Below are 20,615 nucleotides of genomic sequence, written 5' to 3'. Positions count from 1 at the left end.
TTTTTCTTTTAGCAGACAGGCAAAAAATCCTCTGCATTTGACTTACTCGACCTCCATATAGAGATCCATAATTCAGCATGTCAAAGCTTTACTATAAAGCTCATGGTTTATGAGGTGATGTAAAAATCTATTTTTCCTTGGTACAAAAAATCTTTCCCCACTATCTCTTAGTGGGATGATGCTTTTTGATCTCTGCATGAATATTTCTAATAAAAATACGTGCATGCATTTTAACATCTCTAACATGAATTAAAAGAATTTTTCCTGTCTTAAAAACGTCTAGTGTCAACACTGTTGTTGAATATTTAATGTGAAGTATAATGTAATTTGACTAGATAATTATCTCAGGGGAAATGGTGACTGCCACATTGTTTTTTCCTGTGTTTATTTTTCATCATCTTTGATGATTGTTTAAAGTAGAGATGGAACTGAATGACTAACTTCCAAGACTCGCCTTCTCTCTCTCTCTCTCTCTCTCTCTCTCTCTCTCTGCAGACTGCTGCTGAACAGACAGGCTGCTGCCATACTGCATCTGAGCCAGAGGCATTGATTCCTCTATGGCATATGGAATATTCTGAACATTTCTCCAGTTAGTTACATCACCCCTCTGATCTCGAGGAATCTACATGGACAGTGCACAGTCTATTTATTGTACAGGTGTCTTTCCATTAAGACAACTCTTCATCTCTTCCATGATACCCATCACAGTATTTGTTTCCAACAAAAGTATAAGCTGTCTGTCGTTTCCCCCATTCCTTTTTTTTTTTTCCTTAATATCATAAGATTTGAATAAATCTAACTTCCATTTGGATGAAGTGTAACTTCTTGATCAACTCAACTGCTCACTCCCTCTCAGGGCTCCTTCTGATTAGGCTTTATGTAAGCCTGCATCCACATTATCTACATGGTGAGAGGAAGGGCTTGCAGGGAGAGATCCATCAAGGTCCTTCCACGGACACATAGGCCTCCAAGGGGAGGCACTGCTGATCCTCAGGGTGCTGGGGACACTGGTGCACGTTCCTTATGCCCTGAACCACTGTCTTTCCTCCTGACAGCCCGAGAGAAAGACTGGCTGCAGCAAATCCATTTCCTCTGACAGCATCTCCTCCAGATGGATATACATCACCAGTGGTGAGTAACCAGAGGGGAACATGATGGCTTTGTCCTCTTGGCAAGATCCTGCTCCCTTTGCACACCACTGATTTACAGGTGAAATGCAAGAAAAGAGCAGTGGTAGGAAGTTCTCTCAAAGAGCTTGAGAAGGTCTCAGGAAAGCGACTGGAAGAAATGTCTGTAGCCTTGGCTCACAGCTTCAGACCTTATAATGAAAATTTCCTGATTTACAAATACATGAAAATACTTAAAATAATTTGGCATTCCCTGGTCACTTCATTAACATCGACATGCCATTAATGCGGAATATAATCCAATGTAGTAGTTGTTGAGGGATGGCCATCTCTGTATGAAGAAACAGAAGCAAGGGTGAGATCTTGGCTATCCTGGATCTGTTTTGACCAGTCAAACACTTATGGCCCAAATATAAAGAAAAATAGCAATATTTGTCTTTACTGGATCCCCTTTGTTTCAAAACATTTTTTTGGTTAATACAGGCATGAGATACTTGGAATTGCTGGTTAAGATTCTGATAGACTGCTTTTTTGAACATGCATTTTAAACAAACCCAACAGACTAATTTGTTTAGGAAATAGAAGAAGTAAGAAAGCACCATTTTACTCTTTCATCTCCAGCACAGGGAACTGAAACGATGTGGTACTGGCTAGAAGAGGTGAGATGAGACAATGCTGTAGCCCCATCATATCAGTGGCGTTGCAGGAGGGATGACTTTGGAATACAGAAACTGTAATTGATGTTCTGAGGGGCTGAGGAAGAAAGTTCATTCGAGAATCTGGTAAGTGACAAAGTAATGGGATATCTTTCATTGCCAGATTCCAGGAAATGGCTGGATAGCCCAGCCTTACAAGACCAGCGTGTAAGTAAGCAGCAGCGCAGTGTCTGAGGTGCCATAAACCCCTTTTTTTCCCCGATCTCACCATTATTCGCTCCCTTTCTCCAGAGAAAAAGGAGGAATTAGACTGAGCTGGGACTTGCAGCGTTGGAAGACCCAAACGAAACCAGGTAAGGGGCTTTCGGGCTGGTTTTCTACCGGGGGCAGGGCAGGGCGCGGGCTGAGCGTCCCGGAGCCCGTGTGTCTCCGCAATGCAGGGGCCGGGGCGGGGCGGCAGCGAGGGGCCGCTCCCCCTCCACCACCCCCGCCGGCGCGGGGGCCCTGCGGGCGCGGCGGGGCCGGGGCGGGGCCGCGGCAGCGGGGCGGTGCCGGGGGCGCGCGGCGCGCAGGCGACCGCGTCCCGCGACAGCCCGGGAGCTGCGGGGCGGGTCGGGCTGAGCCGGGCACGGCACGGCACGGCACGGCACGGCACGGCACGGCACGGGCGGCGGCGCGTCCTCTCTGTGCCCGTGGGTGCCGGCGGCCGCCGCGGCGCTCAGGTAAGGAGCGAGCCGAGCCGAGCCCCGCCGGGGGAGGGAGGACGGGCGGGCAGGGGGGGCGCGGGGCCGCGCGCGCCTCTCGCCTCGTGGCCATCGCGAGCCTGGCTCGGGGGGCTCGCGCCGCCCAGGCCCCGCGCGCGCCCCCCCCTCCCTCCTTCCCTCAGCCCTTCGGCCCCTCAGCCCCCTCTGCGGTCCCGCGCAGGAGTTCGCCGCGGGTCGCCCACGCCCGACCTGCCCGAGGTGATGGGAGGGATAAAAGCCCCCGGTAACGCCCGTTTTTCACCTTCGTGGGGGCCGCTGCCCCCGAGGGCTCTGAGCATCTCCAGACTGTAAAAGCCCTTCGGAGGATGTGACTCTCTGTCTTCTCCTGCCCCCACCCCTAAGCTCGTCTAAGGGGATCTGCGCGGCTGAACAAAGAGCGTTGTGTGAGGCGAGGGGGTGCGAGGGCTCCAAGCGCGGTTAATTTGCATCGGGGAGGGGGGGAAAAAAACCCGACCCTGAAAGAAAAAAAGATTCCCTGTGTTGAACGCATCGGCCGCAGATCCGGCGAGGGAGCAGCCGCGCACGGGAGGCCGGCGGCGAACAAAGCCTTTTTATATAAGAAAATGATGTAAACCGTGCCCCGCTGCAGGTAGGAGCCGCGAGTATGTGCCGAGCCAGCTCGGTGTGCCCAGCACGCTGTGTGAGGCACTCACTGCGACCTGCCCCTCGGATCGGATGTGCTGTATGGAGCACCTTCAGGAAAGAAGGGGGTGTGCCGCGGGTCGGGAGAGTTGCTCTCCCTCTGTAAGACACCGGCAGGGTTAATTTCCCCGTGCAGGACTTTTCAGTTCTCCTCCGAATAAAGATATTCTTTTGTTTTGCTGGTGGGTTTTCATGTAGGATTCTTTCTGAGACGAAGTAGGTGGCTTTCACATGTAAGTGGTCATTAACATAGAGTCATGTAGAGTAGGGTGTATACGTACATATGTTGCAAGTCTTACTTATTCTAGGTCTCCAGCATCCCTTTTCATAATCTGTCATGTCTTTGTGGTTGATACCAATAAATCATGCTCCATCCTTTCTCAAAAAATGCCTTCCTATCCAGCATTTGGGCTGCTTGTGGTTTGGGAAACCTGTCCCTTTTGTTTTCTGAAGCATTCTTCCTTGCAGGATTGAAGCACGTATCCTTTCTGTTCTGGTTCTTCCCATTTGCTCCACAAACCTTTGTTTTCTCTCCGTGAAAGAATCTGTTTCTTTTCACCTGTGCTGGTTTAGACTTGCAGGGATGTCTAGACTGCAGATCTTGTAGCCAATGCACCCAAGAAGAGGTTCAGCTGCAGACTGTATTTATTTTCTATAGCTCCTCTTTCTTCCCTCCTGACTGGATGACGTGATCACAGCATCTCAGCCCTTGCCTGAGAAGAGAATGTGCTGAGAGGGCATGGCCTAGTGAAGTTACCCCTGCCATTACTTCACAGATCACTAAGAATGAGAGAATGGGCACCTTCCCTGATTGGGCTAAAAACTCTTCAGTTAGTGTAGAGATAGTCCAGTTAAGTTTGTGGATGGGTGTTCGTTTCTGCTGCTGATGTTCTGAAAGTGTGATACGTAAAATGGAGCCCAAACTCGCCCCTGTAGCACCTCGGTCTGGGAACCACCGAATTCTTCACTGGGTATTTCATTTTGCCCCTTTGCAAAGCACTGATGCTGCACTCAGCAGTGAGCAAGACCCCCGTCTTAATGTGGTACCAGTCTCCTGGAGCTCAGGCATTTGCAGATGAGCTAAAGTAACACACTGAAAATAACCTCCATGGCTTAGTGAGACCATTTAGCATGGAAATGAGACACGCAGGTGAGCCCTGGCTCTGCGGGGAGGGGTGATCTCAGCAGTGGAGCCTGGTGCCCTAAGTTCTGTCTCTTCTCATTTTTTCTTATCTCATCAAGGGTCAGGATTTGGTTAATGAAACTTTCTGTTTGTTGCACCTATATTGTGCATTGCCTGTGGGTGTTTGAGAGAGGCCAAAGTGCTGTCATCCTGAGAATAAAAAGTTGCTGTTCTTCTGTGGAGAGTTTTAGCCCACCGGAGGGCAGTTCATTGTGCTTATAATGCAGATTGTTATATAAAGCGGCATTTGCACCCTTGATTTAGAGATCTGATGTAATTGTTACGGTGTGTTATGTTATGTCATCCCCACTTAGCTCTGCTCTTTAATATGTTGGGGCAATACAGAAATTGTTGTAATTGTTGTAATTGAGTGACCCCTGAGGTGCTGCACCTAGGCACAAGCGATCTGATCCCAGCAGTCCCTAAATGAATTGCTGCAGTCTGTGGGTTAAGAATTCCCTTCTTGCTGGATGTTTTTCCAGAAGCGTACCTTTCCTTTCAGCCTGTGTCATGTTACCACATACTATACCATAGAATTCCTCTGGATTCACAGAGGAAACATTTGCTGTATGTGCTGACACCAGTGGGCTCTGGTCCATCTAGCACTGGCACTGTGCTTACTTAAGAGCTGCTTGAGCTGTAGAAGTTGCTAGAAATACCGAAACACAGAAATGGGGGGGGTTGAAGGGGGTGGCCTATTGCAGACTCTGCTGGGCTGTTTCAGATATCACACCCCAGTGTGGCACGTCACACACGTGTTGGAGATACGTTTGTTTTCTTAGAGTGGTTGGAAGAGGAAGAAGTCAAAAAGAATTTGGGATGTGAGGACTTTAGGATGATGGCTTTCAGAAAGTCACCTCTTGATTACAAACAGTTCTGCAAAGTCGCAAGATACTGACAGAGCTTGAAATGCAGCTGCAGGATCTGTGAGATCTGAAATCTGATCTGCCGTGGCGGACAAATTACAATTAGCTTAAGAAAGGGAAAAAAAAGCTCCGATAGTAGTATTTTTCTATAAATTGTGGGTCAGTCCAAAGGCCCGAGTTCCTTACAGAACTTGTGCTTACAGACCAGGCAGTGGCTATGCTGAGACCTGATCTGGTAAAACCTGTGGCTCACAACCAAAGAACAAAAAAACACCCCTTGGCTTTATTGGTGTTCCCAAAGAGGAATTCCTGCCTGCAGGACACTTGTAGCTGAACTGAAGCCTTACCTAGGAAGGGATCAGGGAGTGTTGTAGTTAACAGGCACATGAATAATGGCCAGAAATTTGGAAGGGTGTAATAGGGCTCCTAGGCGACCTTACAAGGTCGTTTCTGAACTGAATTATCTGACCTGGTGGTCACCTGGATATTTTGTTTCTGTGCTACCTTAAAGCCAGTATGTGTATTTGATGAATGCGTGTGCTGATATATAGAATTGTTCCTAAGACTCAAGGATGCTTGTTTTGGTCCATCTGGATTTATTCAGTTGTTCAAACACATGCTTAATTGCCCTTGAAAGTCAGCCTTAAGCATGTTTAAAAGTCAAGCATGTTTTTACCCAAAAGGGAATGTTTTGCTGGAAAGAGAAAGAGAGGGTATGTGGGCTCAGTGGTGGAAAACCCTTGATGATATTTAGTGATGCCAAATACTTCTAGACTAAGCATGGAAATGAACAACGTTCTGTGAAATCATACTGTGGCTTTTCCCTCCCCAAACACACATGCACATGCTAAGGCACAAGAAGGGTGGGTCTTGACATCTTTGGCATCCTTAGGGCAGGTGCTTTTTCTTCTATTCTTTTGCTTCATATACAAGTGTGCTTGTTAGCAGCAGTTCTGTACTGCATCTCAGCTAATAAGAAAAAAACCAGCATGAGACTGATTTCCATAGGGTGGAGCTGATTTAGAGGATTGGTGGTGGAAACCAGAGGTGGTTTAAGCCATCTGCTTCAGTAGAGGAAAAAGCTTTTATTTCATGGATAGGTTTAATCACAGGTTATGCTACTAAACTATATGAGAGTGTTCTAGAAAGAGATTCAGTGTGACACTTGTAATTGCTTTCTAGGTATTGGAGGAAAGAACTGAGGTATCCATGGGGTTAATTTGGATTTCTGTGGCCACATGGGTTACTGTACTAGCTGTTAAGAAGATTTGAGGTCTTGATTGACCCATTTTACTTTAACACTAATTGTTTGCTGTTGTATTAAGGAGAAAAGATGAGCTAATGCTGTTGCTCCTTTGCTCCTTATGGTTTTACACTCATAGCTGTTTTTCCCTGCAGCAGGCTTGCAGATGAGACTGATCTTTGTTCTTTTGTCTTGACTGAGGAGCTGACGGGAGTGATAAGGAGACAACAGCTCCAGAGTGTGGTGTTTATACTCAGTATTCTGCATCTTGGTTAAAGTGCCAGTTTGAAAGGAGTTACTGTGAAAAGGTGTGGCTTGGGCAACCTCAACAATATAAAAATTTACTGAATCTCTTTGTTTTCTGTAATCTGTAAGATAGTGCTAGTTTATAGGCTTGACCAATGTTATGATATACTGTTTATCTTTTAGTGTTATTTAAATGTGTTGTTTTTCTAACTTTCTGTGGTGTAATGAGTGTTTGTTTATTTTATCCATCTTCTGGATAAAATATGTATGTATCTGTATGTCCATAGGGTACAAGGGTGACAATGGCCCATTACGACCAGCAGTGTTAAGTGGAGAAAATCAGTATAACTATGTTGAATTCCTTGAATGTGCACCTGACTTGCACCATCAGGAAAAAGACAATGCCACTTTCAGATCTGTTTTCTGATCATTGAAAATCTGGGGTACTTTTTCCCATTAGGGAAATAATCAGTTCATACCTGTGAATTCTTAAGTTACGGATTTTTAGGTAGAATTAAGTCCCTCTAGCAAATTCTGCTCCTTCATTTAGATTTGGCACTCGTGGGTCTGGGGATATGAGGAATATTTCTAATGTTGTGTTGGTCAAGCCCCCAGCAAGAAGTAGGAAAACTTGTTTCTGTTAGTACTTCCAATGGCTGTCATGCACTTAGATCACAGTAGCTTCCACTGAGTTGAGACTATGAAAAGTTGCTTTTCTCTTTGTGAAACTTGTCATTTTGTCCCCTGAGGGCGTTTTAAATGAAATTTCAATAGCCGTTTGCAAAATTAGCTGTATTTAAAGTGTATGCAGCCTCTGGATAAACAACACAAAAAAACTCCCTAACAAACCAAACCCAGTAGTCCAATCATATCAGCTAACTTGGCAACATTTAATTATAGGACCTATTGATTCAATTAACCCTGTGTGTCCACTTTATTTTCTGGAGAGAATGATAGGGGCTGGTTTCTTGTTTAAAACTAGGAACAGTCAGTTCTATGTTGAGGGATATAGATTTATCTGTTAGAAGAGCTGCTTCCATGTGCAAAACTTGCCACTTTTCCTGAGGTTCTGCTCTTGGATGAGCAAAGTTAGGAAATACTACCTCAAGAAGAGAACATAGAGTAGGAATATTATAAAGGTTCTGAACAGAGTTAGGGATATGCTGTCAAAAACTCTGGCCTTGGTTCAAATTTAAACCAGAGATGAACAGTAGAAAGTGCTGTGGACATTCAAAAGTGGCCTGGGTGCTTCAGTGCTGGGCCAGAAACCTGCCTGCTGGCTGTGAGCGCAGATTGATTGGCCTTCTTCCCTACAACCACGGGGTTGTGCCTCCAGGCTGGAGGAACCCTGGCTAGGTTTTAGCTACAGTTCTTCTTGTTCTCCTCGTTTTGTGTAGAAGGTATCTGTATGACCTGGTAAGCCAGTGCAGGCAATTGCAAGGTGCAGTAAAGTGTAAGGACACCCATGTCTCTGGGAAGGCTCAGAGACTGAGGGCAACTGCGAGCGAAACCTCTTGTCTGTGTCTGCTGTGGAATAGGCTGAAAGCACGTGTTCAAAATCCTTTGACTTTAGGGAGGGTTCAGGTCTGGATTTGAGTTTTGGTTGGCTGGAAGTCTGGTTGGCTTGTTTTAGCTCACCAGCTCTTTTGTGCCAAGTTACTGTTTTCCACAGCAGCGTTTCTGTGACCGCCAGGTCTGAGCAGAAAGATCTGATTCTCTCACAGGGACTTTGGCCAGACCTGAGGCTCAACGCTGCAATGTGATGGCTCCCAGTGCCAACAGCTAACACTTGCTAATGTTAACATGTTTTCACTGTTCCCTGGCTGATTGTTGGACCAAGAGACCCCACAGCCTTTTAAAGGCCCTGCCCCGTTCTTACAGCTGCTTACATGTGATCTGGTAAGGTATGCTTGGGCATCTCTTCCTCTTCTGGCCATGTGGTATCGCTCAGACAGCAGAGCTGCTACCTTTGTTTGAACTTCTGTGACTGTGGCTTGATTACCAGCAGCTGTACGTCCACGTGCAGGGTGCCTCTCACTGACAAACCCCTGTCTGCTGGTGCCTGATGTGCTTTTCAAGGTGCTAGGCTGCTGTTTGGAGCTTGTGTTGCAGGGCATTGCTTCCCTTGAGTGTGCTGAAGGCAATACTAGCTTTTATTTCCTTAGCAAATTGGCAAATGTTCAAGAAGGCAGAGGAAAGAACTCCAGGATCTCAAAAAGGAGAGATGCAGGGGTGGAAGTTGAATGATTTGCGAAGGAGGAGAATGGACCTTGCTCAAGGAGTGGGCTGGGTGATGGGTCATTCATATCCCATCACACTTGTCAACCTGTAGCTTGGGGTGAGAGGGAATCAGAGATGAAGCCAGGTGTGATGGCCCTGAGCTGCTTCCTTAGCTGCAGAATTACCCTGCCCTCCTTCAGTGCTCCCCCGCATCCATATTAGAAAATACGTGACATGGAGAAACAGCCACAGGAATAGGAGGGAGTTTTCTGAAATAAGAGTCAGCTCCTCCAGATTTGTATCAGAGTCATTACTGATTTGCACTGATTCAGTCAGAGCAGAGTTTGGGCCAAAGGATGCTCTTCACAGGCTGTCAGAATGCTCAGAATGCACCTGGGAGTCAGTGTCTGTGTTGCCAGGAGTCCAGATCAGACCTGGCATTTAAGGTTGTGGTTAAGTGTGCCTGGAAGGAAGGTGGCAAGGTAGTTTTTTGTCCCCGTCATCTGTCTAATTTTGTAAGGATTAATTTGATGTCCCATAAAAAAAATCTCCCCCTGTAAAATGATGAAGAAACACATAAATCAGGAGGAAGGAAACTGTATATTTCTGTTGTCTTAGGGAGATAAAATATGGGAATTTCCTGAAGTAGTAAAGGGAAAGTTGGCAAATACGGGAGAGTAATTAAAAAAAAAAAAAGGGAAAAGCAAACAAACCTCTCCGTGTGGGAGGGGGAACAGTTAATAACTTGATCCATTCCAAAGAGCTAGGGATAGAGTGTGGTAAATAAGAGCTTTCATTTCATGTTGTTCTGCAAAGTTAAGCTTTTCAGGGTATAGAGAGCTGGTTGTGCTTCTGAATAAGACTTAGCAAAATATTGAATCTAAGCATTTTGTATTACACAGTGCTATCTGTTAGAGCATATAATAAATTTATGTCTAATAAATAAAAGGCATTTTGTAATATGACAAATTCATATCTGTAATTTTATATTCCACAGTTTGCCAGAATTAGCAGCAGTGATTTATAGATAATACTTGCAGTCCTTTAGTTGAGATAATTTAAATGGCATGCTACTAGTGTTGCTTAAAACACTGTCAGTATTTTGAATGCAGTATTAAAAATACCTGTAAATGTACCTTTCAATACATGTAGTTGAGAACTTTCTTGTGGAATGCATTTGGAAAAAAAAATAGGTGTAGCCAGATTGCATTCATTTAGAATGACCTCTAGTACAAAACTGTTTCTGTGGGCAAAAAGAGCTGAATTCAGTTAGGTTTCTTTATTTTTTTGCCTTCACTTGTCTCGGTCCACTATACACTTGCAGCATCACTGTTATCAATAAATGGAATTAATAATATGTTGCAAAGCTGTAATTCATGATTAGAAGCAGTCAAAAGTTAGAAACACATTTTCAGCTGTTGGAATGGTTGTGTGTTTGTGTAGGTGGTAATGTTGGTATCAGGGCACCAGCACTGACCTGCTGGTCAGTAATTTATTAGAGGTAATTATTACCTCTAATTACCAGCAGGCACAGTTATCAAGCCTTTCCCACCAGCCCCCTCGGCAGCCTGTGAGTCCTTTTAGAGCCTGACTTTTGGGTGGGTGTGACTTGTGCAAGTGCTGCCAGTGTTGGGTGGCAGCTGCAGTTATGGGGATCTTCCACTCTTTGGTTCTTCTGGACCAAGTTGACTTTGAAGCCCTCATAGCGAGCTCAGGCTTTGAGACTGACAGTAAGTAATACCTGCTGAAACAATGCCTTATGCTTTGCTTTGAAATCTCTTAATGAACTTGATTCTACTTGTTGTCATGTAGCACAAATGGGTACGTACACTGCTGTGAGAGAGTAGTCCTTGATTGTAATTAATTAATTTTTTTTAAAGATGTAATTGTTGGAAGGTGCCTACCTTTCTGAGCCAGCAGAGAAAAATGGTACTGGCTGTTTTAAGGCAGATTCACCTTTTTTGGGTAGGGTCATGGATTTTCTGTTTTGTTCTGGTGATGGGGCCAGAGCAATGTGGTGAATGTGCAAGCTGTACTTAAAGTGTAAACAAGTTACTTTAAGTGTTTTAGGAATAAATTATTTTACCACCTACTGCAAGCAGGAGGAGGGAGTAAGTACTTGGAAAAAAATATTGGGCAAACCTAGTGTTTTCCATACTTTAGGATGTGAAGCCATGTCTACTGTTAGGTTCAGAAAGAAGTATTTCCTTGAAGATGTGGTATTGCAGAGTTGGCATCATGGGGTGTTACTCTGGAATCCCTCTGTGGGCAACACCAGGTGATTTGTTTTGCCCTCACTTCCCTGCCGTTCTCAGGTGAATTTTGGGTCTGAGGTTTCAGTCACTTGAAAGACTTGAGTTACTTTTGTTTCTAATTTGCTTTATATACTGATAGAAGTTGTAATTTTTTCTGAGGAGAGTGTGGAGTTTTCTTCTGTATTTTAAGTTATTGCAAGATCAGTCTCAGTGACGCTGCTTATTCCAGTTTGCAGTCGAGTAAGTGATTTATTTGTGTCCTGGGATGAGTGAGAGAATGAATATTTTACCTGCAATCTGTTTTTGTGTTGTCTCTGGCAATGTTTTGGTATCTTTTGATGCTCATTTGAAGGAGAGGGAAGATAAGTGAAAAATGAGTTTTCCTCCAGTGAGGGAGTGATGTCTGAATGCATTAAAAAGGCAAAAAAAAAAGAGGTCAGAGGCATGTGTTATGTTTTCATTTGAAAAATTAGCTGTGTGGACTTGTTTTAGCTATAACTGGTAGGTTTAAGAGCTGACAGAACAGTAGAAATAGAATTTATCTGTCCAGGATTTCCAGCAGCTGTTGAACAACAGATATAAAGAAGCTGCTATCTCCTTATATTCACCTCTTTTCCAGATCCAAGCATGACATAACCTTCTTTAGGATTTTGTTCCCCTCATGCCTTTGCAGTTGGAAAGTGGTGTATTTATTGTTTGCTCTACTGCCCTTACCTTCAGGCAAGACTTGATCCAGATTGGAGTATAATCCTCCTAGATTAGTAAACAAGCCCTGCCCCATGCCTCTGTCACTAAGCAGATGAGTAGCTCTTTGAAGAATGTTTTGAGGCTTGTGGAAATAATTTCTAGCAGAAACTTGCATCTTAAAAGATATTAAGATATGCAAATAGTCAAATGAACAAGCAAGTGTGCCTCAAGAATAAAGGTTCTATATCTCTAGTCCCTTCTTAATATTTCCCTTTCCATGATGGATTTACTCTGCAGCTGAACTTGAAAACCCTTCACAACTGGCAGTGGTCCTGGGCAATTTTCCCTTCCACTGTAGGTCTGGCTGCATTTGAGTATTTTTCTATTTTTATTTGTTGTTTTCCAGTTTAGTCACTCATTTTGTATTGAAGCATAGCTCTGGGCAGAACTAAGAAACTCACTATATAGATGAAACTATGGAAGAATAACCATGGGATATTCTTCTGCTGGACTTTGTTTTGAAGTGAAATGTTGCTCGTTTTCTGAGGAGCTTACAGAAGTTGGGGATTGTGGGTAGGACAGCTGTGGGATGGACAGTGCATGTGAGCTGGTGGGGCTCTGGGCTAATGGTGAGAGCCTCTGGCATGTTCATCACAGATGTGCTGCTGGTTTTGGTTTTGGCTTTGGCTTGTCCTGTTTGCTTAGTTCCTGATCCACAGCAAAACTGGAACAGTGCTTCTTGGCTTGGAAATGATTCCTGTTGGGATCTTCTGGGCAAATTTCAGCCTTGTCTTTGCAAAATGATCTTCTCTGTATCCACCAATAAATTGATCAGGGCCTGACATATCCCCATAGACAATGCAGGCTTAGGGTGCCAAGGGCTGCTGGGGCAGCTCCTCTGCAGGGTACTTGGGTGCCAAGCCCAGCAAAGCAGGTTCCAGGCTGGCAGGGCAGCTACTCTGCATTTTTGCCCTGTGTATCAGCTAAGCAGCAGTCATTTCCATTTCTTAACCTGCTAATTCCCAAGGACAGCAGGAGCATCAAACCTGGCTCTGTGGAACTCCCTAGCACAGACCTGCTCTCCATACACTGGAAGGAGTGACGAGGACTTTTCTCTTTACTGTAGGAAAAACAAGTTTTCCCTGCCCTGTGGAAATATTGAGACAATTTTTCTGTGCATATCCACTGACTGTGGTACTTGTACATAACCAGTCTGAAATCATTCCTGAGAACTGACTACTGCAGGTGCCCAAGTACACGTTTGCTGGTTTTAGCCTGAAATATGAAATGCTTTATGCAGACTAAATCTAACCATGATAGTGGGGACCAGGAGAAGCTTTCCAATTTGGGAGTCTGGGATGCTTATCTCAGCTGTTGAGGTCCTGTGCTGGTTTGCTCCTGCGGTGCCTGGTCCTTCCCTGACCCTGTGGGAAGCCAGCTCAGGAAGTTGAGCTGGGACAATGCTAGTCCTGTACAAAAATTACCTTCTACCAGTCCAGCTCTCTAAATTGCTCCAGAGCACTGGTGAAGGGGAGGGGTGGGAACGTGTGTTTGAGAACTGGAAGGCCTTTACTGGTATGAAAAAAGTTAATGCTCCATTTTGAAAATGAAGGTCACAGGATCTAACCTCCCTGGTAGGTTGTGTTGCTCCCTAAAAGAAATCAAATTACCCCAGTCTGAATCTCACTTAGTACATTTTAAACTACATGCTTTTACTGTAAATGGTATTTTTCTAAAAAAATTTAATTTTTTTTAATTTATTTTTTTTGGTTGTGAGTGAAGAATACAAGACATAGGGTTACAGTGAAATTGTTGCACTTGGCTCCCTTCCTATTAACAGTTAGAAATACTCTTGGCATAGTCTTTTGCTGGTAGTCACAGGGAGGTGTGTATGGTAATAAACAGCCCTTTCAGGCTTTCTGTTGAAGGCTCTGAACTTTGCTGTGCTGCAGCTGACTTGTTTGCAGTAAAGCCCTTGCCTGTGTCTTTAACGAAGGACTCTCCTGAGGTAGAAATTGTCTTCCTTGGAATTAGGGGAGGAGGAGGGATGTGTGTTGTGAAGAAAAGCTAAGCCAGGAAACACCTGGCAACCAGATGGCCCCTAGCATGCTGCATCATACCCACACCTTCATTAAGGATTACTTTGGCTGTCTCTGGGTAATAGATTTAGAGGTTTGGGGTCACAAAGAATTAGAAAATTGTAGCCAGTTGCAATTAAACATGAGTTATTTTTAGAGGACAAAGAACTGAGTTGAAAGCTGAATTAGAGCTACTTGAAGTGTTAGGGCTCACTATGAGTGATATTTTTCTAGCAGACCAACAAAAGAGCCCACGCACTCCAGTCAGAGGCACAAAGCCCAGGGGGGTGGCAGGTGGGCCGGAGACAGCAGAGTTGTGAGCAGTGGCAGTAATGTGGAGCTGGCATTATTCTGCTTCCTGAGGGCAGCTGGTGTTATGTACTTCCCTCTGAATATTTGTGTGTGTGACAGATAAAGGCTGCTCAGATTGCTAGTAAAATAGGATTGTTTGGTTTGCACTGTGATTTGTATAAGCCTGGCTCAGTATCTTACAGGAATGTTTTACTTGCATTTAATTTTGTTTTGTATTTCCCCTTCAGTGTGCCAGCAAACCAGAAAGGGCAAACTCAAAAGTTTTTAATTGTGAGAATATCAGCAGGGAAATGGAGAGCTGGGAAGAACAGTACCCAGGTGTTTTCTGTGTTGGTGTCCAGTCAGCAGCAGCAGTTGATGGCACGTGGTGTGTCAGGAATTCAGGCTGGCCCTGTGTGGGTGCCCAGAAGTGAGCAAGAGGAAACTGCTCTCCCTCCTACATCCCCAGGAGTTATCAGCATGCTCAGGTGAGAGCCATGGCACTGCTGAGGTGCCTCTTCTTGAGGGGTTGTTCTGTGAGTCAGTGGCTCAGAGCTCCCAGCTCTTGCTGAATGCAGGACTGATGGATACCATCTTGCAGTGCTGACCTGCTCACCACCCTGCTTTGGAAGGTCTTGAGGTACATTGTGGGAATAACAAACGAAGACACTTGGCTCGTTGAGGGGCTGTGTAAACTTGGATTGCCTTCCTTGCAAACACTTTGGAGCATCCACAGGAGCCTGCGAGAGGTTGTTCATTACTTTTGTTCTGGTGACATTGATGGAATAATAAGATCATTGCTGGCTTTCATCCTGTATATTCTTTGAGCAGCTTCATTGCAGAGAGTCTCTCTCTTGTCACTTTCATAATAAAATGTTAATAAGCACAACTTGAAAACACTTATCATTGAAACATCAATTTAAGTACTTGTTAGAGTTGATATCAAAGCCTGTTGTGAATTTAATGCAGTAAGTTCTGAAGAATCCACCTAAAAAAAACGTGTTGTAGATATCACTTGAGTTTTTAAGGCTACTGAGTGCGGGGTTGGTTCTGCAGCTGAGATCCCTGTTAAAGATAAGCTAACTTGCATTATGCAGTGGAAGTGTTTGTCTGTTATTAAAGACAAACCAATGATACCCAACATGATATGGGGCAGCCGCATCAGTATGGAACAACTCTGTCTTGAAAGAGTGGAGCAAGTTGTTTAGTAAGTCCTTTCATTTTCTAGTCTCTCTGAATCTGAAAGATGATATGGTATTTCTTATTCTGTCCTCCTGAGAGGAAAAATAAATCTTCTCTCTTCTTGAAAGCTACTGCCCCAGGTTAGGCAGTCCTTACATGGAACAGTGTTACCCAGAGAGGCTGTAATATCCTTTTACTGTGTGTTGGTGGTGTCTTCAGCCAGTGTAAAACCCCACAGCAGCAACTTGGAAAGAATAGCAGGAGGAATGTGCCTGAAGGATTTACCATGCTGCTCTTGGTTTTCCCCTGAGAAGAGCCCAGCTTGAAGCTGAAATTAAAATGTAAATCCTAAAATAGGCATAATTAGGGTACTTCCTTTAGACAGTGTCTGGTGCAGGCACTTTCAGTTTCTGGGAGTGTGCGTTTTTTTCATTGAAGTGTTTGAGCAGTGAATGAGGGAGGAAACGATTACCAATTGCAGGCTGTGCTGCTGCTCTCCAACTTGGGAGAGCTGGAACAAAGATCAGAGCATGAGATTTTTTTTCCCCCCCCCCACCAGTCCTGCTGCTATGGTGTGTAAACCTGATGAGGATTTGTGCTTCTAAATGTACAGTTACTGCTCCAGTAACACATTGGTACTAAAATGAGCAGAAGGTGCTGATATAGATCCTGCTGTGTTTTGTGTGGCATTCTGCAGAGTTGGAATGGAAAACTGGGATGTCTTGTCTTGGAGGGGCTGTCATGGACCTGCCAAAGTGCTGAAACCCTCTGAATTGAGTTGCAAGGTGACTTGCTGTTGCTACGAATCTGTACTTTGTCTCTGCTGGGCTTGGGTTAGCCCTTGAAAGAAGCATATTTTGCAGAAACAAAGTGGTAACCCAGGCAAAATAACCTCATTTTTGTCATGGAGCTGGAGTTAATTCTAACACTGTGTGGAACTTGGTGGAGGCCTGAGCATGTATGAAGGAGCAGGGAGAATTTGAGCTGAGTTTTAGTTGGAACGGGCCTGGGGAAGTAGGCTGGGACTTGTTCCCAGCTGGAAGCTGGGTGGTTGTGTTGTTTGTTGTTCTTCTGTGTTGGGGTTTTGGCACCTGCTTTCACAGTAAATCAGCTGTTGAGAATGTTGTATGTCTATGTAAATGTGCTTAGAGCTCTGTGTGTGTCTGACAACTTTGGCATATTTGCTTGATAGATGTTTAGCTTCTTTCGCTTTTTAAATTGTTGTTTTTTTTTTCCCCGGGAAGACTTGGGTGATGTAGGCAATGTTAATAACAGAATAGTTTCAAGATTCTAAATGTATACCCACTTCATTGTAGTGATTACTTTTTATAAAATTACTTGTCCTAGGGAATGCAGTGAAGTACTTTACCTTATTGAGGTAAGTGTGATATAGACATTCATGATCTAAAGAGATCTTAAATGGTCTTGAGTTTTATGGCTAAGGCCAACCTCGAGTTTCAAACCAGAAAAAGGCTGCTTTCAGCCTAGGTTTTTTAACAGTGTTATGAGAGGGTGTTGTGTGTGATTCAGTCATGGTCCTGTACATTGATGTTTAATTTTGATGACTTAGAGACATGAATAATAATATAACAGTGCTATAAAGTAGTGTTTTTTTACATTGTCTAGCTTAACACATTAACCAGTGAGGCAGAAAGCACAGCAGATGTTTGTTTTCCTTTTTCCATGCCGAAAAAGCTGTAGTTCAATTTTAGTTTTGCCATTTAGATTTTTTTTTTATGGTGACAACTGGTGAAACCATGCTGTTAGTTAGATGGAAAAGAGCATCTGTATAAAATGTCATTTGAGATACTAAAAATGCCTGGCTGGGCTAATGCTGTCACTTATTCTAAGCAAATAGCTTTGATACTTTGCAGTCTCCTGGAGTCATATAATGGTCTCCTTTAAATCCTGTATTTATGAATCTTGAGCTATGACTCAGGGATTTAATTTTTTTTTCCATTTGGGGAAGAGACTGAAATAAAGATGACTTTCTACAAGTGCTCAATCCTGAATCTGACAGAATTTTGTAGAGAATTACTACATTTCTGTGATAGTTTTAAACCGAGTCCTTTACTAGGGAATTATCCCTGTTTCATAATGCCATCTGTTACTTACCAAAAATTCATCAGTAAGATTTCTTCTCCCCCTTCCCCTGAGTGCTAGGAATGTTAAATTTTCTTACAGAACTCATTTGTGTTGCTGTGAAGTTCCCCACGGCTTTTCCATACTGATCAGCATTGGTGCCTTGTATTAATTTTCAGTAAACTTTACGTTGTACATCCAGACTTTTAAAAAATTTGATGCACGTGCAAACCTATGTGTGCACATATATAGCTCCACTGAACTGAGTGGAACTTCTTGCACAAATACTACTGGAGTCTAATACTTGGACTGTGTTAAACAGAAGGGACTTTATTGCCAATACATGAGAGCTGTCACCTGGACAGTTTCCAAGTGAAATATGTTTTACCTGCAGTCAGTGCTACTTCATTCAATTTTGTACTGATGCACATGAATAAGTCCTTCTGCATCTCACATTCACATGCCAGAGTAATAGCTCCTGCACATACAGAAGAACTGTTAATAGGAAGCTTTTCCTATGACAGTAATGACTTAGTAAGAATGATGTGGTACTGGACCAAGGAAATAAATTGTGAAGAACATCTTTGGATGGTCTGTCAAACATGGTGTGTAATAAAGTATATTTAATCTCTGTCAGTTCAGTGCAAAATTCTAAAATGTAGAGAACTGCAGAGTAAACTGTACGTGTGTGTTGAAATATGAACATTCATATTGAAACAATCTTTATAATCAACTGACAAGAAAAGAGCTATTAAATAATCTTATTAATTTCCTGTTTTGCCCTAGTTGCCATGCTGAGGTTATATCTACAGTGCATATTGATAAGTATGCTCCTGATTCCTCTTCCCTCAGTTGCTTGGTTGTGTGGATGGTAACTGTGAGGACCTTAAAGGGAAGAAATAGGTTTTGTTTGTTGCTCTGCGGAGGGGAATGTTCTGTCCTCTGTTTCCCATTGCAGTTGTAAACTGGTTGTGGAGAGGCTGATGTCAGCTCCAGTTGTGAGTCTCAGCTTCTTGACTGCCAGCTTTACAGACCTTAAGGAAGGGAGCTGTCATGGAGGACTTCACTGGGGTGCTGGACAGCAGATCAGTCTGCAATTTCAGTGTGAATTCCATAGGAGAACAGGGATAAAGGATAGAAAGATAATGATGTCATCTAGAACCTGTTTGAACCAGTGGAAAGGACTATGTGTTATTAATTACCGTCTTCTAATGCTAATTGAAAAAGTTTCCAAAGGCAGACTGGATTTTGTGGGAGAACCCAGAATCATCACTTATACAATCTTTGACTCCTACTGAGACATTCTTTACCTGGAATCCTCAGAAGAATTAAAGGATGTTTTATTTTCAGTTGGAAAAGTTCACACAGCACCCATTTTATAACAAGCCTGTAACTTTTGTTTATTCTCTACAAAGTTTGTGGGAAGGACTGTAGTAACTTGGAGGAGATGGTTAGAGGTTTGCCATAATTTTCTAGACTGTCCTAAAAGTGAGCAGCACAGAGACTTTGCTAAAAATCATGGCTTAATTGCAGATATGGGGATTTATAAAGGGGTTCCTTGGGGACCAAGGGCAGTGTGTAACACAATCAGTGGCCTGTCAGCTCTAGATTTTCTTACAGAGGGAAAAAGTGCAGATCCTTCAGGGTTGCTTGTAAATTATTGCATGTAACTTGTATGGTGATTTTGGGATAGAGGAGGGAGGTTTTCTATCCATTTGGGCCATGAACACAAGCAGGCAAATTCATCTAAAAATGTAATTATATGAATATACATGCACAGAGGTGAACATTCACATGTACTCACAGAAGTACCAGGGAGAGAGAGAGAGGTTTGTGCTGGATCAGAAACTGCAGTGTTTCAAAGGTAACTCTTTCTTTATCTGGTATTCTATGGACTTGATAGTACAACAGTTTAGCCCAGACTGTAATCTCTGGAAATCTTACTGGGAGAGTTATTTTCCAGTAAAACAGCTAGCAGACTTGATAAATCTTGATGTGTCAATGGAAGATCACTTGCTTAAACACCACCAAATAGGATTTACTATTTGGGTATAAGTGAAATCTGCACCTGAATCTGCCACTTGTTGGCCACTGGATAATTTTTAGTTATTGTATCGAAGTTTAATTTTGGCTTTTTCCAGTCAAAGACAAAATCTGGTTTTAGGTATTTTTTTTCAGTTGTGGTTTGGGCCCTGGTCCTTTAGCAAAAAGCAGGCATCTGTGGCATCAGTGCATGCATGTGAGGTGCACTCCTCTTCATTAAGAATAACGAGGAGTCTGCGCTCATAGGCTATGTTGCAGGATTAGCAGCTAAAGTGTGATTATGTTCTTACCAGCTTAATTATTCCCTTTCCTGCCCTTCCAACAGTGCACACCCTGCTGTGGATTGTCCTTAGAGCTGTCAAGCCTTTGGGGCAAAATTCATCCTTTGCTCAGAACAGCCTGTGTTAGGAGAGAGTCTGTGGGTATAAATTTCAGGACTGTAGGTGTATTAGCAAAAAGGCAGGCTTCAGTCTGCTCCTGTGGATTTGGGTGGCCTTAATTGTGCACTAAGCTTGAGGGATGCTCCTAAATATATAGTGAGAACTATGTTGATGCCAAGGGATCCAGAGAGGAAAGGTGTGCTTGAACTAAGTGTTTTGTCTGCAATCCCTGGTCCTGGACTTCTGTGTTACATTGGACATCGCCTGTGAATGCTTATGGAAATGATGGCCACCTCCTGTGCCTCGCCTCCTGAACTAGTGTGGGCAGGCAGGGGAGTGCTGCCTTTTAGGAGAAACAGCCCTTCACAGTCCCTCTGTCCTGCAAAGGTTGATTTTGTAATTTCTTTCATGATTTTGAGCTCAAGAGTATTACTTTTGGTGCAGGTACTTAAAAGCCCTAACACTGTTTCCAGCTGGACTGCTGACAGCACCACGTACTGCCCAGGTAACCATATAGGTGTCCTGTTTCATAAATGTTCAGCAGTTCATATCATAAACATTCATCCCATGAGCCAGCTCCAGTGAGCAACTGAATTGGGGCCAGGCTTGTTAGGGGAACCAACAAGTCTCTCTTTGAGTGCAGGGCACGCAGAGGAGAAAAGGGCAGGTC

At 43.7% G+C, this 20,615-nt stretch overlaps 1 protein-coding gene across 11 annotated transcripts in view; it reads left to right on the top strand.

Annotated features, from left to right (window-relative positions):
- The window catches only part of MAP2 (microtubule associated protein 2), a 252,875-nt gene that overhangs the window by 30,707 nt on the left and 201,553 nt on the right, over positions 1-20,615 (top strand). For 9 of the 11 annotated variants that reach the window (XM_051787743.1, XM_051787741.1, XM_051787760.1 and 6 more), the window contains 4 exons: positions 496-657; positions 1,056-1,131; positions 1,749-1,909; positions 2,075-2,136. The gene's annotated coding sequence lies outside the window, so the exon portion shown is untranslated. Of the gene's footprint in view, positions 1-495; positions 658-1,055; positions 1,132-1,748; positions 1,910-2,074; positions 2,137-2,408; positions 2,506-2,634; positions 3,137-20,615 lie in introns of those variants that run through there. The other 2 variants (XM_051787742.1, XM_051787744.1) reach the window with 2 other exon arrangements.

This window comes from Manacus candei, unplaced genomic scaffold (assembly GCF_025592945.1).
Source record: "Manacus candei isolate 608988 ecotype Guabito, Panama unplaced genomic scaffold, ASM2559294v1 h1tg000023l, whole genome shotgun sequence".
In the NCBI taxonomy this organism is placed as follows: Eukaryota; Metazoa; Chordata; class Aves; order Passeriformes; family Pipridae; genus Manacus; species Manacus candei.
This window is presented reverse-complemented; position numbering and strand designations above follow the sequence as displayed.